The 17,500-nt window shown below is 50.4% G+C and overlaps 1 non-coding gene across 1 annotated transcript in view; it reads left to right on the forward strand.

The window, feature by feature from the left end:
• Nucleotides 1-15,998: 15,998 nt before the first annotated feature.
• Nucleotides 15,999-17,500, forward strand: part of LOC149579095 (18S ribosomal RNA) — a 1,811-nt gene continuing 309 nt past the window's right edge. Inside the window, exon 1 of the ribosomal RNA XR_016357567.1 lies at nt 15,999-17,500. This exon is cut by the window's right edge and continues 309 nt beyond it. This is a non-coding gene — a ribosomal RNA (18S ribosomal RNA).

The following is a 17,500-nucleotide window of genomic DNA, read 5'->3' on the forward strand; positions in this document are numbered from 1 at the left end:
CGCTCACCAAGTCAGCTCACCAAGTTGACTCACCATCTCGCCTCGATAAGTTGGCTTTCCGAGTTACCCCACCAAGTCGTCGCCTCTTTAAGCCCGCTCACCGTGTCAGCTCGTCAGGTCGGCTCACCAAGTCGACTAATCAAGTAGGCCCACCAAGTCACCTCAAGGATAGCTCCTCACCATGAGTTGCCTAACCATGTTGACTCAATGAGTCACCTCACCATGTTGACTCTTTGAGCCCACTTGCCAGGTCGCCTCACCAAGTTGACTCTTTAAGTTCGCTCGCCAGGTCAACTCGCCAAGTCAGCTCACCATGTCATCTCAACGAACCAACTCACCGAGTCACCTCACCACGTCGACTCTCTAATACCACTCGCCAAGTTGCCCCACCAACTCACCCCGTTAGGCCCACTCACCACATCACCCCGTTAGGCCCACTCTCACCAAGTGGACTCTTTAAGTCTGCTCATAAAGTCGAGCCACCAAGTACTCTCACCAAGTCGACTCTTTAAGTCCTTTCATCGAGTCACCCCACCAAGTACTCTCACCAAGTCAACTCTTTAGGTCTGTTCACAGAGTCACCCCACCAAGTCAACCCTTCAAGTGCATTCATCAAGTCACCCCACCAAGTCGACTCTTTAAGTTCATTCATCAAGTCACCCCGCCAGGTCAGCCCACAAATTACTCTCACCAAGTCGACTCTTTAAGTTTGTTCATCAAGTCACCCCGCCAGGTCGGCCCACCAAGTGGACTCTTTAAGTTCGTTCATGAAGTCACTCTGCCAGGTCGGCCCACCAGGTTGACTCTTTAAGTTCGTTCATCAAGTCACCCCGCCAGGTCAGCCCACCAACTACTCTCACCAAGTCGACTCTTTAAGTTTGCTCACCAAGTCACCCCGCCAGGTTGGCCCACCAAGTACTCTCACCAGGTCAACTCTTTAGGTTTGTTCATCAGGTCACCCCACCGAGTACTCTCACCAAGTCAACTCTTTAAGTTCGTTCATCAAGTCACCCCGCCAGGTCGGCCCACCAAGTACTCTCACCAAGTCGACCCTTTAAGTTCGGTCATCAACTCACCCCGCCAGGTCGGCCCACCAAGTACTCTCACAGAGTCAACTCTTTAGGTTCGTTCATCAATTCACCCTGCCAGCTCGGCCCACCAAGTTCTCTCACCAGGTCGACTCTTTAAGTTCGTTCATCAAGTCACCCCGCCAGTTCGACCCACCAAGTACTCTCACAAAGTTGACTCTCTAAGTTCGTTCATCAAGTCACCCTGCTAGGTCAGCCCACCAAGTACTCTCACCAAGTCACCCCGCTAGTTTGACCCACCAAGTCGACTCTCTAAGATCGTTCATCAAGTCACCCCGCCAGGTCGGCCCACCAAGTCGAATCTTTAAGTCCGTTCATCAAGTCATGTGACCAGGTCAGCCCACCGAGTACTCTCGCCAAGTCGACTCTTTAAGTTTGTTCATCAAGTCACCCGGCCAGGTCGGCCCACCAAGTCACCAAGTACTCTCACCAAGTCGACTCTCTAAGTCCGTTCATCAAGTCACCCCGCCAGGTCGGCCCGCCAAGTCGAATCTTTAAGTCTGTTCATCAAGTCACCCCACCAAGTACTCTAACCAAGTCGATTCTTCGAGTGCGTTCATCAAGTCACCCGACCAACTACTCTCACCAAGTCGACTCTTTAACTATGTTCATCAAGTCACCCCACCAAGCACTCTCACCACGTCAACTCTTTAGGTCCGTTCATAAAGTCACCCCACCAAGTCGACCCTTCAAGTGCGTTCATCAAGTCACCCCACCAAGTACTCTCACCAATTCGACTCTTTAAGTCTTTTCATCAAGTCACCACACCAAGTACTCTCACCAAGTCAACTCTTTAGGACCGTTCATCAAGTCACCTCGCCAAGTCAACCCTTGAAGTCCGTTCATCAAGTCACCCCACCAAGTACTCCCACCAAGTCGACTCTTTAAGTCAGTTCACGAAGTCACCCAACCAGGTCGGCCCACCAAGGACTCTCACCAAATTGACTCTCTAAGTCTGTTCATCAGGTCACCCCACCGAGTACTCTCACCAAGTCAACTCTTTAGGTCTGTTCATCAAGTCACCCCGCAAAGTCGACCCTCTAAGTTCGTTGATCGAGTCACCCCACCAAGTCGACTCTTTAAGTCCTTTCATCAAGTCACCCCGCCAAGCCGACTCTTTAAGTCCGTTCATCAAGTCACCAGAACAACTACTCTCACCAAGTCGACTCTATAAGTCCGTTCATCAAGTCAGCCCACCAAGTACTCCCACCAAGTCAACTCTTTAAGTCCGTTCATCAGTTCACCCCGCCAAGTACTCTCACCAAGTCAACTCTTTAGGTCCGTTCATCGAGTCACCCCGCCAAGTCGACCCTTTAAGTCCGTTCATCAACTCGCCCCACCAAGTTGCTTCTCTAAGCCCACTCACCATGTCAGCTCACCAAGTCAGTTGTTCAAGTACGTTGCCAAGTCAACTCTTTAAGTTCGCTCACCAGGTCAGCCTGCCCAAGTCGCCTCTTTAAGTTCGTTCGCTAGGTCGGCCCGCCCAAGTCGCATCAGCGGGCTAACTCGCCGAGTCACCTCACAAAGTTGACTCTTTAAGTGCGCTCACCAAGTCAGCTCACCAAGTCAACTCACCATCTCGCCTCGATAAGTTGGCTTGCCGAGTTACCCCACCAAGTCATCGCCTCTTTAAGCCCGCTCACCGTGTCAGCTCGTCAGGTTGGCTCACCATGTCGACTAATCAAGTAGGCCCACCAAGTTGCCTCAAGGATAGCTCCTCACCATGAGTCGCCTCACCATGTTGATACAATGAGTCGCCTCACCATGTTGACTCTTTGAGCTCGCTCGCCAGGTTGCCTCACCAAGTCGACTCTTTAAGTTCGCTCGCCAGGTCGACTCGCCAAGTCAGCTCACCATGTCATCTCAATGAACCAACTCGCCGAGTCGCCTGACCATGTCGGCTCTCTAATACCACTCGCCAAGTCGCCCCACCAACTCGCCCCATTAGGCCCACTCACCACATCGCCCCGTTAGGCCCACTCTCACCAAGTGGACTCTTTAAGTCTGCTCATAAAGTCGAGCCACCAAGTACTCTCACCAAGTCGACTCTTTAAGTCCTTTCATCGAGTCACCCCACCAAGTACTCTCACCAAGTCAACTCTTTAGGTCCGTTCACAGAGTCACCCCACCAAGTCGACCCTTCAAGTGGGTTCATCAAGTCACCCCACCAAGTCGACTCTTTATGTTCATTCATCAAGTCACCCCGCCAGGTCAGCCCACAAATTACTCTCACCAAGTCGACTCTTTAAGTTCGTTCATCAAGTCACCCTGCCAGGTCAGCCCACCAAGTGGACTCTTTAAGTTCGTTCATGAAGTCACTCTGCCAAGTCAGCCCACCAGGTCGACTCTCTAAGTTCGTTCATCAAGTCACCCGCCAGGTCAGCCCACCAACTACTCTCACCAAGTCAACTCTTTAAGTTTGCTCACCAAGTCACCTCGCCAGGTCGGCCCACCAAGTACTCTCACCAGGTCAACTCTTTAGGTTTGTTCATCAGGTCACCCCACCGAGTACTCTCACCAAGTCGACTCTTTAAGTTCGTTCATCAAGTCGCCCCGCCAGGTCGGCCCACCAAGTACTCTCACCAAGTCGACCCTTTAAGTTCGGTCATCAACTCACCCCGCCAGGTCGGCCCACCAAGTACTCTCATAGAGTTGACTCTTTAGGTTCGTTCATCAATTCACCCTGCCAGCTCGGCCCACCAAGTTCTCTCACCAGGTCGACTCTTTAAGTTCGTTCATCAAGTCACCCCACCAGTTCGACCCACCAAGTACTCCCACAAAGTCGACTCTCTAAGTTCGTTCATCAAGTCACCCTGCCAGGTCAGCCCACCAAGTACTCTCACCAAGTCACCCCGCTAGTTCGACCCACCAAGTCGACTCTCTAAGTTCGTTCATCAAGTCACCCTGCCAGGTCGGCCCACCAAGTCGAATCTTTAAGTCCGTTCATCAAGTGACGTCACTAGGTCAGCCCACCGAGTACTCTCGCCAAGTCGACTCTTTAAGTTTGTTCATCAAGTCACCCGGCCAGGTCGGCCCACCAAGTCACCAAGTACTCTCACCAAGTCGACTCTCTAAGTCCGTTCATCAAGTCACCCCACCAGGTCGGCCCGCCAAGTCGAATCTTTAAGTCCGTTCATCAAGTCACCCCACCAAGTACTCTAACCAAGTCGATTCTTCGAGTGCGTTCATCAAGTCACGCGACCAACTACTCTCACCAAGTCGACTCTTTAACTATGTTCATCAAGTCACCCCACCAAGCACTCTCACCATGTCAACTCTTTAGGTCCATTCATAAAGTCACCCCACCAAGTCGACCCTTCAAGTGCGTTCATCAAGTCACCCCACCAAGTACTCTCACCAATTCGACTCTTTAAGTCTTTTCATCAAGTCACCACACCAAGTACTCTCACCAAGTCAACTCTTTAGGATCGTTCATCAAGTCACCTCGCCAAGTCGACCCTTGAAGTCCGTTCATCAAGTCACCCCACCAAGTACTCCCACCAAGTTGACTCTTTAAGTCAGTTCACGAAGTCACCCAACCAGGTCGGCCCACCAAGGACTCTCTGGGCGAGCCGTTCTGGCCGAGCCATGCTGGCCGAGCCGTTCTGGCCGAGCCATGCTAGCCGAGCCGATCTGGGCGAGCCGTTTTGGGCGAGCCGTTCTGGCCGAGCCATGCTGGCCGAGCCGATCTGGGCGAGCTATTCTGGCCGAGCCATGCTGGCCGAGCCATTCTGGCCGAGCCATGCTGGCCGAGCCATTCTGGCCGAGCCATGCTGGCCGAGCCGATCTGGGCAAGCCATTCTGGCTGAGCCGATCTGGCCGAGCTCCAAAAATGGTGTCATGGATGGCTATTTGGTCGCCTCTGTGCCAACTCGATCGGCACAACATTGGGAATGGTTCGACAGCGGTTGTCATTCCAATGTGTCATCAGGATGTCTTGGAACGTGGCCTTTCAAGGGCGAGCTCGCGTCTAGCACTTGGATTGTGTGTCGTCACAAGTGAATGGGGAGATCTCTTTGTGAACGGCGGCATGGCGATTGCAAGAGAAAATTGACTTAGTAGTCGGAGCGTTGGCCTCAGGCCATTGTGACGGCGTTGCAATTTCTCTATAATTGCAACCTATGTTTGCGCAGTAGCAGAGTTTGCATGTAAGATTGGCCTTTGTTCTTGATGGTTCCAAGTACTCTCACCGAGTCACCAAGTCACCATGCTGGCCGACCCGATCTGGGCGAGCCATTCTGGCCGACCCGATCTGGCCGAGCTCCAAAAATGGTGTCGTGGATGGCTGTTTGGTCACATTTTTCATTGAATTGGATTTTTAAGGGAGTTGTCCGTGCTATCGCAGATTTCTAATGTAGAGCTAGCCTTGCACTAATAGCTTATATAGGAGAGGTTGTTGCCGCGAGCCTCTCCCATGCCCCTTTCATTGATTCAACATTGGTGTCTAGGCGGATCGGATTGTTGGGTTTTCAAACGGTGTATGCTGATGTTGAATGAATGAAAGGTGCATGAAGCGATCTCAGTGCTTTTCCTCGGCTCTCCTTTAGATCATGCTTTCCGATGACTCAATTTTGGAAAAGGTGAGGCAGCGGTTGCCGATCCATGGCGTGTGTTTTTGGTGATTTTAAAACTTGATCTAAACGTGAGCCCTTGTCTAGCACTCCGGTGTTGCTTGGTATAATGGCAATTTGCTATGCGTGCTCGGCGCTCTAGCAATTTGTCATGGTGTACTTGTCGTGGCTACATGGGAGCTTTAATATCGAAAGCTCTCAGCAAAAAATGCTGGCCGAGCCATGCTGGCCGACCCGATCTGGCTTAGCCATTTTCGTCGACCCGATCTAGCTCTTCTTTCTCACTCCATCGGCACAAATTTGGGAGTTGTTCGACAACAGTTGTCATTCCAATGTGTCATTGCGATGATCTGGAGAGCGATGCTAAGGGCGGGAGCTTGCGTCTAGCATTTGGGGATGTTTGTGCAAGCGAGCAGGGGAGCTTCTCTTATCGAAACCTCTCCGTGGCCTTAGAATATAGACCCAGTGCCGACGATATTGATGGATACGAGCCTTGGATTCTAAAATTGTTCAGCTAACATTGGTTTTTGTGAAAGATGGTTACGAAAGCACTTCCCGATCGATACGCAGGAGTTCCCTAAGATCGCCTCTGTGCCAACTCGATTGGCACAACATTGGGAATGGTTCGACAGCGGTTGTCATTCCAATGTGTCATCGGGATGTCTTGGAACGTGGCCTTTCAAGGGCAAGCTCGCGTCTAGCACTTGGATTGTGCGTTGTCACAAGTGATTTGGGAGATCTCTCTGTGAACGGCGGCATGGCGATTGCAAGAGAAAATTGACTTATTAGTCGGAGCATTGGCCTCGGGCCATTGTGACGGCCTTGCAATTTCTGTATAATTGCAACCTATGTTTGTGCTGTAGCAGAGTTTGCACATTAGATTGGCCTTTGTTCTTGACAGTCCAAAGTACTCTCACCAAGTCAGCAAAGTCACCATGCTGGCCGATCCGATCTGGCCGAGCCATGCTGGCCGAGCCGATTTGGGCGAGCCATTCTGGCCGAGCCGATCTCGGCGAGCTCCAAAAACGGTGTCGTGGATGGCTGTTTGGTCACATTTTTCATTGAATTGGATTTTTAAGGGAGTTTTCCACGCTATCACAGATTTCTAATGCAGAGCGAGCCTCGCACTAATAGCTTATATAGGAGAGGTTGTTGCCGCGAGTCTCTCCCATGCCCCTTTCATTCATTCAACATTGGTGTCTAGGCGGATCGGATTGTTGGGTTTTCAAACGGTGTATGCCGATGTTGAATGAATGAAAGGGGCATGAAGCGATCTCAGTGCTTTTCCTCGGCTCTCCTTTAGATCATGTTTTCCGATGACTCAATTTTGGAAAAGGTGAGGCAGTGGTTGCTGATCCATGGCATGTGTTTTTGGTGGTTTTAAAACTTGATCTAAACGTGAGCCCTTGTCTAGCACTCTGGCGTTGCTTGGTATAATGGCAATTTGCTATGGGTGCTCGGCGCTCTAGCAATTTGTCATGGTGTACTTATCGCAGCTACATGGGAGCTTTAATATCGAAAGCTCTTGGCAAAAAATGGTGCCCGAGCCATGCTGGCCGACCCGATCTGGCTGAGCCATTTTTGTCGACCCGATCTAGCTCTCGTTTGTCACTCCATCGGCACAAACTCGGGAGTTGTTCGACAGTGGTTGTCATTCCAATGTGTCATTGCGGCGATCTGGAGAGCGATGCTAAGGGTGGGAGCTTGTGTCTAGCATTTGGGATGTTTGTGCGAGCGAGCAGGGGAGCTTCTCTTATCGGAACCTCTCTGTGGCCTTTGAATATATAGACCCAGTGTCGACGATATCGATGGATATGAGCCTTGGATTCTAAATTTGTTCACAGCTAAGATTGGTTTTTGTGAGAGATGGGAATCTATATATCAGAGCGGAATGAAGCAGCAGCCCGTTTGCGATGCACGGCTCCCCAAAGTTGCTATTCTTTCTCACTCCATCGGGGCACAAATTCGGGAGTTGTTCGACAGCGGTCATCGTTCCAATGGTGTCATTGCGACGAAATTTGTTCATAGCTAAGATTGGTTTTTGTGAGAGATGGGTATGAAAGCACATCCCGATTGCTACGCGGGAGCTCCCTAAGGTTGCCTCTGTGCCAACTTGATCGGCACAAGATTGGGAATGGTTCGATAGTGGTTGTCGTTCCAATGTGTCATCGGGGGATGTCTTGGAAAGTGGCCTAGCCTTTCAAGGGCGAGCTCGCGTCTATCACTTGGATTGTGCGTCGTGTCACAAGTGAATGGGGAGATCTCTCTGTGAACGGCGGCATGGTGATTGCAAGAGAAAATTGACTTAGTCGGAGCATTGGCCTCGAGCCACTGTGATGGCCTGGCAATTTCTCTTTAATTGCAACCTATGTTTGCACAGTAGCAGAGTTTGCAAGTAAGATGGTCCTTGTTCTTGAGAGTTCCAGGAGATGACCTCCGGAACTTTTGGATTGGGCCCCTTCAAGGTGAAATTCATCCAGATGATCGGATGAGCTCGATGACCATTTCAGTCCCTTGGCTCCGTGAATTCACATCTCCTAACCGACGACAATCTTTTGCTCCTTAGACGACCTCATAATAAATTGGGTCGTGGATGGCTGTTTGGTCAGAATTTTCAACGATTTGGATTTTTGTGGCAGATGTCAGCGTGTTCGCTAATTTCTAATGCAGAGCGAGCCTCGCACTAATAGCTTATATAGGAGAGGTTGTTGCCGCGAACCTCTCCTGTGCCCCTCTCATTGATTCAACGGTGGTGTCGAGGCGGATGGGAATGTCAGATTTTGAAATGGTGGACGTCGACGTTGAATCAATTGGAGGGGCATGAAGCCCACCCTCGAGGGTGCTATTCCTCGACTCTCCTTTAGATCATGATTTCTTGTCACTCAGCTGGTGCAATTTCGGAAAGCAGTTGGGCTGCGTGTCACGAGTGACAAGGGAGCCTTTGTGATCGGAAGCTCCCCATGGCCATTCGATGAGAAGAGCCATTGCTTGTGTGAGCAAGGACGAATGCAGCCTCAGATTCCAAATGAAATCAACGACATCGGATCTATATATAAGAGCGGAATGAAGCAGTAGCCCGTTTGCGATGCGCGGCTCCCCAAAGTTGCTATTCTTTCTCACTCCATCGGGGCACAAATTTGGGAGTTGTTCGACAGCGGTCGTCGTTCCAATGGTGTCATTGCAGCAAAAGTTATTCACAGCTAAGATTGGTTTTTGTGAGAGATGGGTATGAAAGCACATCCCGATTGCTACGTGGGAGCTCCCTAAGGTCGCCTCTGTGCCAACTCGATCGGCACAAGATTGGGAATGGTTCAATAGCAATTGTCGTTCCAATGTGTCATCGGGGGATGTCTTGGAGAGTGGTCTTTCTTTCAAGGGCGAGCTCGCGTCTAGCACTTGGGTTGTGCGTCGCGTCACAAGTGAATGGGGGATGTCTTGGGGGATGTCTTGGAAAGTGGTCTTTCTTTCAAGGGCGAGCTCGCGTCTAGCACTTGGACTTGTGCGTCATGTCACAAGTGGATGGGGAGATCTCTCTGTGAACGGCGGCATGGTGATTGCAAGAGAAAATTGACTTAGTCGGAGCCATTGGCCTCAGGCCATTATTGACGGCCTCGCAATTTCTCTTTAATTGCAACCTATGTTTGCACAGTAGCAGAGTTTGCATGTAAGATGGGCCTTGTTCTCGAGAGTTCCAGGAGATGACCTCTGGAACTTTTGGATTGGGCTCCTTCAAGGTGAAATTCATCCAGTTGATCAGATGAGCTCGATGACCATTTCAGTCCCTTGGCTCCATGAACTCACATCTCCTTACCGATGACAATCTTTTGCTCCTCTACCGACCTCATAAAAAATTGGGTCGTGAATGGCTGTTTGGTAGGAATTTTAAAGGATTTGGATTTTTAAGGTGGATGTCGGTGTGTTCGCTAATTTCTAATGCAGAGCGAGCCTCGCACTAATAGCTTATATAGGAGAGGTGGTTGCCGCGAGCCTCTCCCATGCCCCTCTCATTGATTCAACGCCGGTGTCAAGGCGGATGGATATGTCAGATTTTTAAATGGTGGACGCCGACGTTGAATCAATTAGAGGGGCATGAAGCCCACCCTGGATGTGCTATTCCTCGACTCTCCTTTAGATCATGTTTTCTTCTCACTCAGCTGGCGCAATTTCGGAAAAACGTTTGGCAGCAGTTGCCATCCCTCACCGTGTCTACTTGGTGATTTTAAAACTCGATCTAAAACGGGAGCCCTCACCTAGCACCTCCGTCCGGTGTTGCTTGGGTATTGCATAAAATTATGCCAACGGCACGAATCCCCCAACGAATGCCTATGCTTGGACCCTCTCTTAGATCACCTTCTTCGATCACTCAACCGACGCAACTACGGAAGAGACTTGGCAGCGGTTGCCATTCTACAGCGCGTCTGTTCAGCGATTTCGAAGTTGATCTAATGGCGAGCCCTTCTCTCTAGGCATGAGGTGGGTGGTTGGTGCTCTAGCAAAATTTTTTGCGTGCCTATCGTGGCTACAATGGGACAGGTGGTTGCCGCGAGCCTCTCCCGTGCCCCCCTCATTGATTCAACGTCGCTGTCAGGGCGGATGGATATGTCGGATGTTGAAACGGTGGATGCCGACGTTGAATCAATTAGAGGGGCATGAAGCCCGCCCTCGAGGGTGCTATTCCTCGACTCTCCTTTAGATCATGTTTTCTTGTCACTCAGCTGGCACAATTTCGGAAAAAGGTTTGGCCAGCGGTTGCCAGCCCTCACCGCGTCTACTTGGTGATTTTAAAACTCGATCTAAAACAGGAGCCCTCGTCTAGCACCTCCGTCCGGTGTTGCTTGGGTATTGCATAAATTTATGCCATCGGCACGAATCCCCCAACGAATGCCTATGCTTGGACCCTCTCTTAGATCACCTTCTTCGATCACTCGACTGACGCAACTACGGAAGAGACTTGGCAGCGGTTGCCATTCTACAGCGCGTCTGTTCAACGATTTCGAAGTTGATCTAATGGCGAGCCCTTGTCTCTAGCCATGAGGTGGGTGCTTGGCGCTCTAGCAAAATTTTTTGCATGCCTATCATGTCTACAAGGGGAGAGGTGGTTGCCGCGAGCCTCTCTCGTGCCCCCCTCATTGATTCAACGCCGCTGTCAGGGTGGATGGATATGTCGGATTTTGAAATGGTGGACGTCGACGTTGAATCAATTAGAGGGGCATGAAGCCCCACCCTCGAGGGTGCTATTTCTCGACTCTCCTTTAGATCATGTTTTCTTGTCCCTCAGCTGGCACAATTTCGAAAAATGGTTTGGCAGCGGTTGCCAGCCCTCACCGCGTCTACTCGGTGATTTTAAAACTCGATCTAAAACGGGAGCCCTCGTCTAGCACCTCCGTCCGGTGTTGCTCGGGTATTGCATAAATTTATGCCATTGGCGCGAATCTCCCAATGAATGCCTACGCTTGGACCCTCTCTTAGATCACCTTCTTCGATCACTCGACCGATGCAACTACGGAAGAGACTTGGCAGCGGTTGCCATTCTATAGCGCGTCTGTTCAGCGATTTCGAAGTTGATCTAATGGCGAGCCCTTGTCTCTAGGCATGAGGTGGGTGCTTGGCGCTCTAGCAAAATTTTTTGCATGCCTATCATGGCTACAAGGGGAGAGGTGGTTGCCGTGAGCCTCTCCCGTGCCCCCCTCATTGATTCAACACCGCTGTCAGGGCGGATGGAAATGTCAGATTTTGAAACGGTGGACGCCGATGTTGAATCAATAAGAGGGGCATGAAGCCCACCCTCGAGGGTGTTATTCATGGACTCTCCTTTAGATCATGTTTTCTTGTCACTCAGCTGGCGCAATTTTGGAAAAAGGTTTGGCAGCGGTTGCCAGCCCCTCACCGTGTCTACTTGGTGATTTTAAAACTCGATCTAAAATGGGAGCCCTCGTCTTGCACCTCCGTCCGGTGTTGCTCTGGTATTGCACAAATTTTTTCCATCGGCGCGAATCCCCCAACGAATGCCTACATGCTTGGACCCTCTCTTAGATCACCTTCTTCGATCACTCGACCGACGCAACTACGGAAGAGACTTGGCAGCGGTTGCCATTCTACAGCGCGTCTGTTTAGCGATTTCGAAGTTGATCTAATGGCGAGCCCTTTTCTCTAGGCATGAGGTGGGTGCTTGGCGCTCTAGCAAAATTTTTTTGCGTGCCTATTGCGGCTACAAGGGGAGAGATGGTTGCCGTGAGCCTCTCCTGTGACCCCCTCATTGATTCAACGCCGCTGTCAGGGCAGATGGAAATGTCAGATTTTGAAACGGTGGACGCCGACGTTGAATCAATTAGAGGGGCATGAAGCCCACCCTCAAGGGTACTATTCCTGGACTCTCCTTTAGATCATGTATTCTTGTCACTCAGCTGGTGCAATTTCAAAAAAAGGTTTGGCAGCGGTTGCCAGCCCTCACCATGTCTACTTGGTGATTTTAAAACTCGATCTAAAACAGGAGCCCTCGTCTAGCACCTCCATCCGGTGTTGCTCGGGTATTGCATAAATTTATGCCATCGGCGTGAATCCCCCAACGAATGCCTATGCTTGGACCCTCTCTTAGATCACCTTCTTCAATCACTCGACCGACACAATTACGGAAGAGACTTGGCAGCGGTTGCCATTCTACAGCGCGTTTGTTCAGCGATTTCAAAGTTGATCTAATGGCGAGCCCTTGTCTATAGCCATGAGGTGGGTACTTGGCGCTCTAGCAAAATTTTTTGTGAGCCTATCGCGGCTACAATGGGAGAGGTGGTTGCCGCGAGCCTCTCCCGTGCCCAGCTCATTGATTCAACGCCGCTGTCAGGGCGGATGGATATGTCAGATTTTGAAACGGTGGATGCCGACGTTGAATCAATTAGAAGGGCATGAAGCCCACCTTCGAGGGTGCTATTCCTTGACTCTCCTTTAGATCATGTTTTCTTGTCACTCAGCTGGTGCAATTTTTGAAAAAGGTTTGGCAGTGGTTGCCAGCCCTCACCGCGTCTTCTTTGTGATTTTAAAACTCGATCTAAAGTGGGAGCCCTCGTCTAGCACCTCCGTCCGGTGTTGCTCGGGTATTGCATAAATTTTTTCCATCGACGCAATTACCCCAACGAATGCCCTACGCTTGGACCCTCTCTTAGATCACGTTTTTTGATCACTCGACCGACGCAATTACGAAAGACACTTGGCAACGGTTGCCATTCTACACCACGTCTGTTCTGCGATTTCGAAGTTGATCTAATGGCGAGCCCTTGTCTCTAGCCATGAGGTGGGTGCTTGGCACTCTAGCAAAATTTTTTTGCATGCCTATCGCGGCTACAATGGGAGAGGTGGTTGCCACGAGCCTCTCCCGTGCCCCCCTCATTGATTCAATGCCGCTGTCAGGGCGGATGGATATGTCGGATTTTGAAATGGTGGACGCCGACGTTGAATCAATTAGAGGGGCATGAAGCCCACCCTCGAGGGTGCTATTCCTGGACTCTCCTTTAGATCATGTTTTCTTGTCACTCAGTTGGCGCAATTTTGGAAAAAGGTTTGGCAGCGGTTGCCAGCCCTCACCGCGTCTACTTGGTGATTTTAAAACTCGATCTAAAATGGGAGCCCTCGTCTAGCACCTCCGTCCGGTGTTGCTCGGGTATTGCATAAATTTATGCCATCGGCGCGAATCCCCCAACGAATGCCTATGCTTGGACCCTCTCTTAGATCACCTTCTTCGATCACTCGACCGACGCAACTACGGAAGAGACTTGGCAGTGGTTGCCATTCTACAGCACGTCTGTTCAGTGATTTCGAAGTTGATCTAATGGCGAGCCCTTGTCTCTAGCCATGAGGTGGGCGCTTGGCGCTCTAGCAAAATTTTTTGCGTGCCCATCGCGTAAAAAGCATGTTTTCTAGTCACTCAGCTGGCGCAATTTTGGAAAAAAGGTTTGGCAGCGGTTGCCAGCCCTCACCGCGTCTTCTTGGTGATTTTAAAACTCGATCTAAAATGGGAGCCCTCGTCTAGTGGCTCTATGCCAACTCGATCGGCACAACATTGGGAAATGGTTCGACAGCGATTGTCGTTCCAATGTGTCATCGAGGGATGCCTTGGAAAGTGGCCTTTCAAGGGTGAGCTCGCGTCTAGCCCTTGGATTGTGCATCGCATCACAAGTGAATGGGGAGATCTCTTTGTGAACGGTGGCATGGTGATTGCAGGAGAAAATTGACTTAGTCAGAGCATTGGCCTCGGGCCATTGTGACGGCCTTGCAATTTCTCTTTAATTGCAACCTATGTTTGCGCAGTAGCAGAGTTTGCATGTAAGATGGGCCTTGTTCTTGAGAGTTCCAGGAGATGACCTCCGAAACTTTTGGATTAGGCCCCTTCAAGGTGAAATTCATCCAGCTGATCGGATGAAGCTCGATGTGCTTGTATCTATTCCGAGACGGTAATGATGGTCATTAATCTGTGGCGGTGAGTATTATCACATTCGGTAATTGCAATGGCGGAGCTGGTGGGAAGTACTTGTTGCTTTGTTTTGATGGATATACCCTATATGTAGGTGTCTGCACGGCTTGCAACACACTGCACATTTGGTGTTCAATTCTAAGATGCGCTTGTTGCTGAGTGTGTATGGAGTTGTATCTTTTAGCCAAGGGCTCCATCTCATTGGCACGTTCTATCATTGCATTTTTATCTTGCCCGGACGCCAAGAAGGAAAGAGATGGTTCGGTTGCACGGGCGCATTGCTCGACGTCCCTAATTTCATCAAGGGTCCACTCTCCACCCTAAGTTTTTGCCGATCGGTAGAGCCTTGGGATTGAGAGCGGGGCCGGCGAAAGGTTTGGTTGCCACATAATTTATTCGCTAGTGCATTCTCAGTGCGTGCTCGCCTCTTCACTGTCTCATCCTACAGAAGTGCATGGCACTATCATGACAGCCTTTGTGGTCCGGGCCAGTAGAAGCGTAGAGTATTATCGATAATTTTTGTTTGGATGCGGAAACTCTCCATGCCCTGTCCTGCCCTGTGCGACGATCCGAATGGCTGCGGCTCATGGGTTCTGCGGGAGATACTCTTCTTCAGCTCCCCCCTAAAGAGAGCATTCGGTGTTTGCATTGTGTGGACAAAAAGCCCAGGGCGTTTCATCTCTCTCTTCAGATGCAAAATTTTGGGAGGGCTTCTCGAAGTATGGCCGTTTGCACGGGGTGCACCAAAAAGCCTGTAGGGGGCATATGCCTGGGAAATGGATGTCTCTGAGTGTCCTTACTCGGTCGTGTGCGCGGTGTACATCTTTGCATTATGACCCTGCTGCGAGCATTTGTGATTTGAGCATTTTGGGGGAACGGGTTTCGTACGAGATGTTCTTCTCAGGCTCCTGCAAACCAGAGCGCTCGTCTTTGCAATGCTCCGACAAGTGCAGGCCCAACATGTCTGTCTAGGGGAAGAAATCGCACGAATGCTTTTTTGCCGAGATGTGGGTGCTCGCGGGTGGTTCCCTCGCGGTGCCAGTTCTTCGATATGTGCATGTGCATGAGATTGAAGCTTGTCTGACAACGCTAGTGTGAGTGTTCAGCCGTAGGAACTTCTCTGTACCTGCCCTGGCAGATCACGTGTCACAGGGAACGGTTAGCGAGGCTGTGCTGGGAAAGGAGATATTTGCCAGAGATATTTGACATGTCCGTGTATGCGGGCGGGCTCTCATCACCTATAAATGTGCGGAGGGGGTGTTGCTATACACGATGCCCTCGAGCGGCCTTATAATTGAGGTGGTCACGTGCACAGTGATGCCCCCGCCAATCGCATAACCAGCCATGTTTTCGACTCGCACGGCCGTTCACCCTTCAGCACAGTGGTCTCCGTTGGCACTTTGGCAACCAGATCTTCATCATGGGAAAACATTTGTTGCGATTGAGAAGGATTTTGTCTGTGCGGGTGCACCTCAACAGGCGTGTAGGAGGCATATGCCTGGGAAATGGATGTCTCTAAGTGGCCTTACAATTGAGGTGGCTACGTGCACGGTGCATCTCGTACAGACTCAAGGCTTCTTTTCGAGTAGTGGCGACAGCGAGTTCGAGGGTAAAGGGTTCCGTACGGGATGTTCTTCCCAGGTGCTTGTGAACCGAGGCTCCCTGTTTGGCCCTCTCCGGTCGACGATGGGACACTTTCCTCTTGTGCAAAATCTTTGAGCGTTGCGAGTCCTGCATGTGCTGTGAACGTCATTCTTGTTGCTTGGTCGGCAGATTATGTTTGGATGCATGACGGAGCGAATGAAAATTTTGGTTTCCCATCGCGGCGGGCATCCCTTGGCTATAGCAGGTCTTGGGGGTCCCCTTGTTGTTAGAAGCTACCTGGTCGATCCTGCCAGTAGTCATATGCTTGTCTCAAAGATTAAGCCATGCATGTCTAAGTATGAACTATTTCAGACTGTGAAACTGCGGATGGCTCATTAAATCAGTTATAGTTTCTTTGATGGTACTTTGCTACTCGGATAACCATAGTAATTCTAGAGCTAATACGTGCACCAAATCTCGACTCTCGGAAGGGATGTATTTATTAGATAAAAGGCCTGCGCGGGCTCGCCTGCTATTCCAGTGATTCATGATAACTCGACGGATCGCACGGCCTTTGTGCTGGCGACGCTTCATTCAAATTTTTGCCCTATCAACTTTCGATGGTAGCATAGAGGCCTACCATGGTGGTGACAGGTGACGGAGAATTAGGGTTCAATTTCGGAGAGGCAGCCTGAGAAACGGCTACCACATCCAAGGAAGGCAGCAGGTGCGCAAATTACCCAATCCTGACACGGGGAGGTAGTGACAATAAATAACAATACTGGGCTCATCGAGTCTGGTAATTGGAATGAGTACAATCTAAATCACTTAACGAGGATCCATTGGAGGGCAAGTCTGGTGCCAGCAGCCATGGTAATTCCAGCTCCAATAGCGTATATTTAAGTTGTTGCAGTTAAAAAGCTCGTAGTTGGACCTTGGGTCGTCACGGTCGGTCTGCCTTCTGGGTGTGCACTGGCCTTCACGTCCCTTCTGCCGGCGGCGTGTTCCTGGCCTTAATTGGCTGGGTTGCAGTTCTGGCGCCGTTACTTTGAAAAAATTAGAGTGCTCAAAGAAAGCCTACACTCTGAATACATTAGCATGGAATAACGCGATAGGAGTCTGGTCCTGTTCCGTTGGCCTTCGGGACCGGAGTAATGATTAATAGGGACTGTCGAGGGCATTCGTATTTCATTGTCAGAGGTGAAATTCTTGGATTTATGGAAGACAAACCACTGCGAAAGCATTTGCCAAGGATGTTTTCATTAATCAAGAATGAAAGTTGGGGGCTCGAAGACGATCAGATACCATCCTAGTCTCAACCATAAACGATGCCAACCAGGGATCGGCAGATGTTGCTCTCAGGACTCCGCCAGTACCTTCTGAGAAATCAGAGTGTTTGGGTTCCGGGGGGAGTATGGTCGCAAGGCTGAAACTTAAAGGAATTGACGGAAGGGCACCACCAGGAGTGGAGCCTGCGGCTTAATTTGACTCAACATGGGGAAACTTACCAGGTCCAGACATAGTAAGGATTGACAGATTGAGAGCTCTTTCTTGATTCTATGGGTGGTGGTGCATGGCCGTTCTTAGTTGGTGGAGTGATTTGTCTGGTTAATTCCATTAACGAACGAGACCTCAGTCTGCTAACTAGCTACACAGAGGTTCCCCTTTGCGGCCAGCTTCTTAGAGGGACTATGGCCTCCTAGGCCATGGAAGTTTGAGGCAATAACAGGTCTGTGATGCCCTTAGATGTTCTGGGCCACATGCGTGCTACACTGATGCAACCAACGAGTTTCTCT

The sequence above is a fragment of the Cupressus sempervirens genome, chromosome 1 (genome assembly GCF_028749045.1).
Source record: "Cupressus sempervirens isolate cs-2001-9-10 chromosome 1, ASM2874904v1, whole genome shotgun sequence".
Taxonomy (NCBI): domain Eukaryota; kingdom Viridiplantae; phylum Streptophyta; class Pinopsida; order Cupressales; family Cupressaceae; genus Cupressus; species Cupressus sempervirens.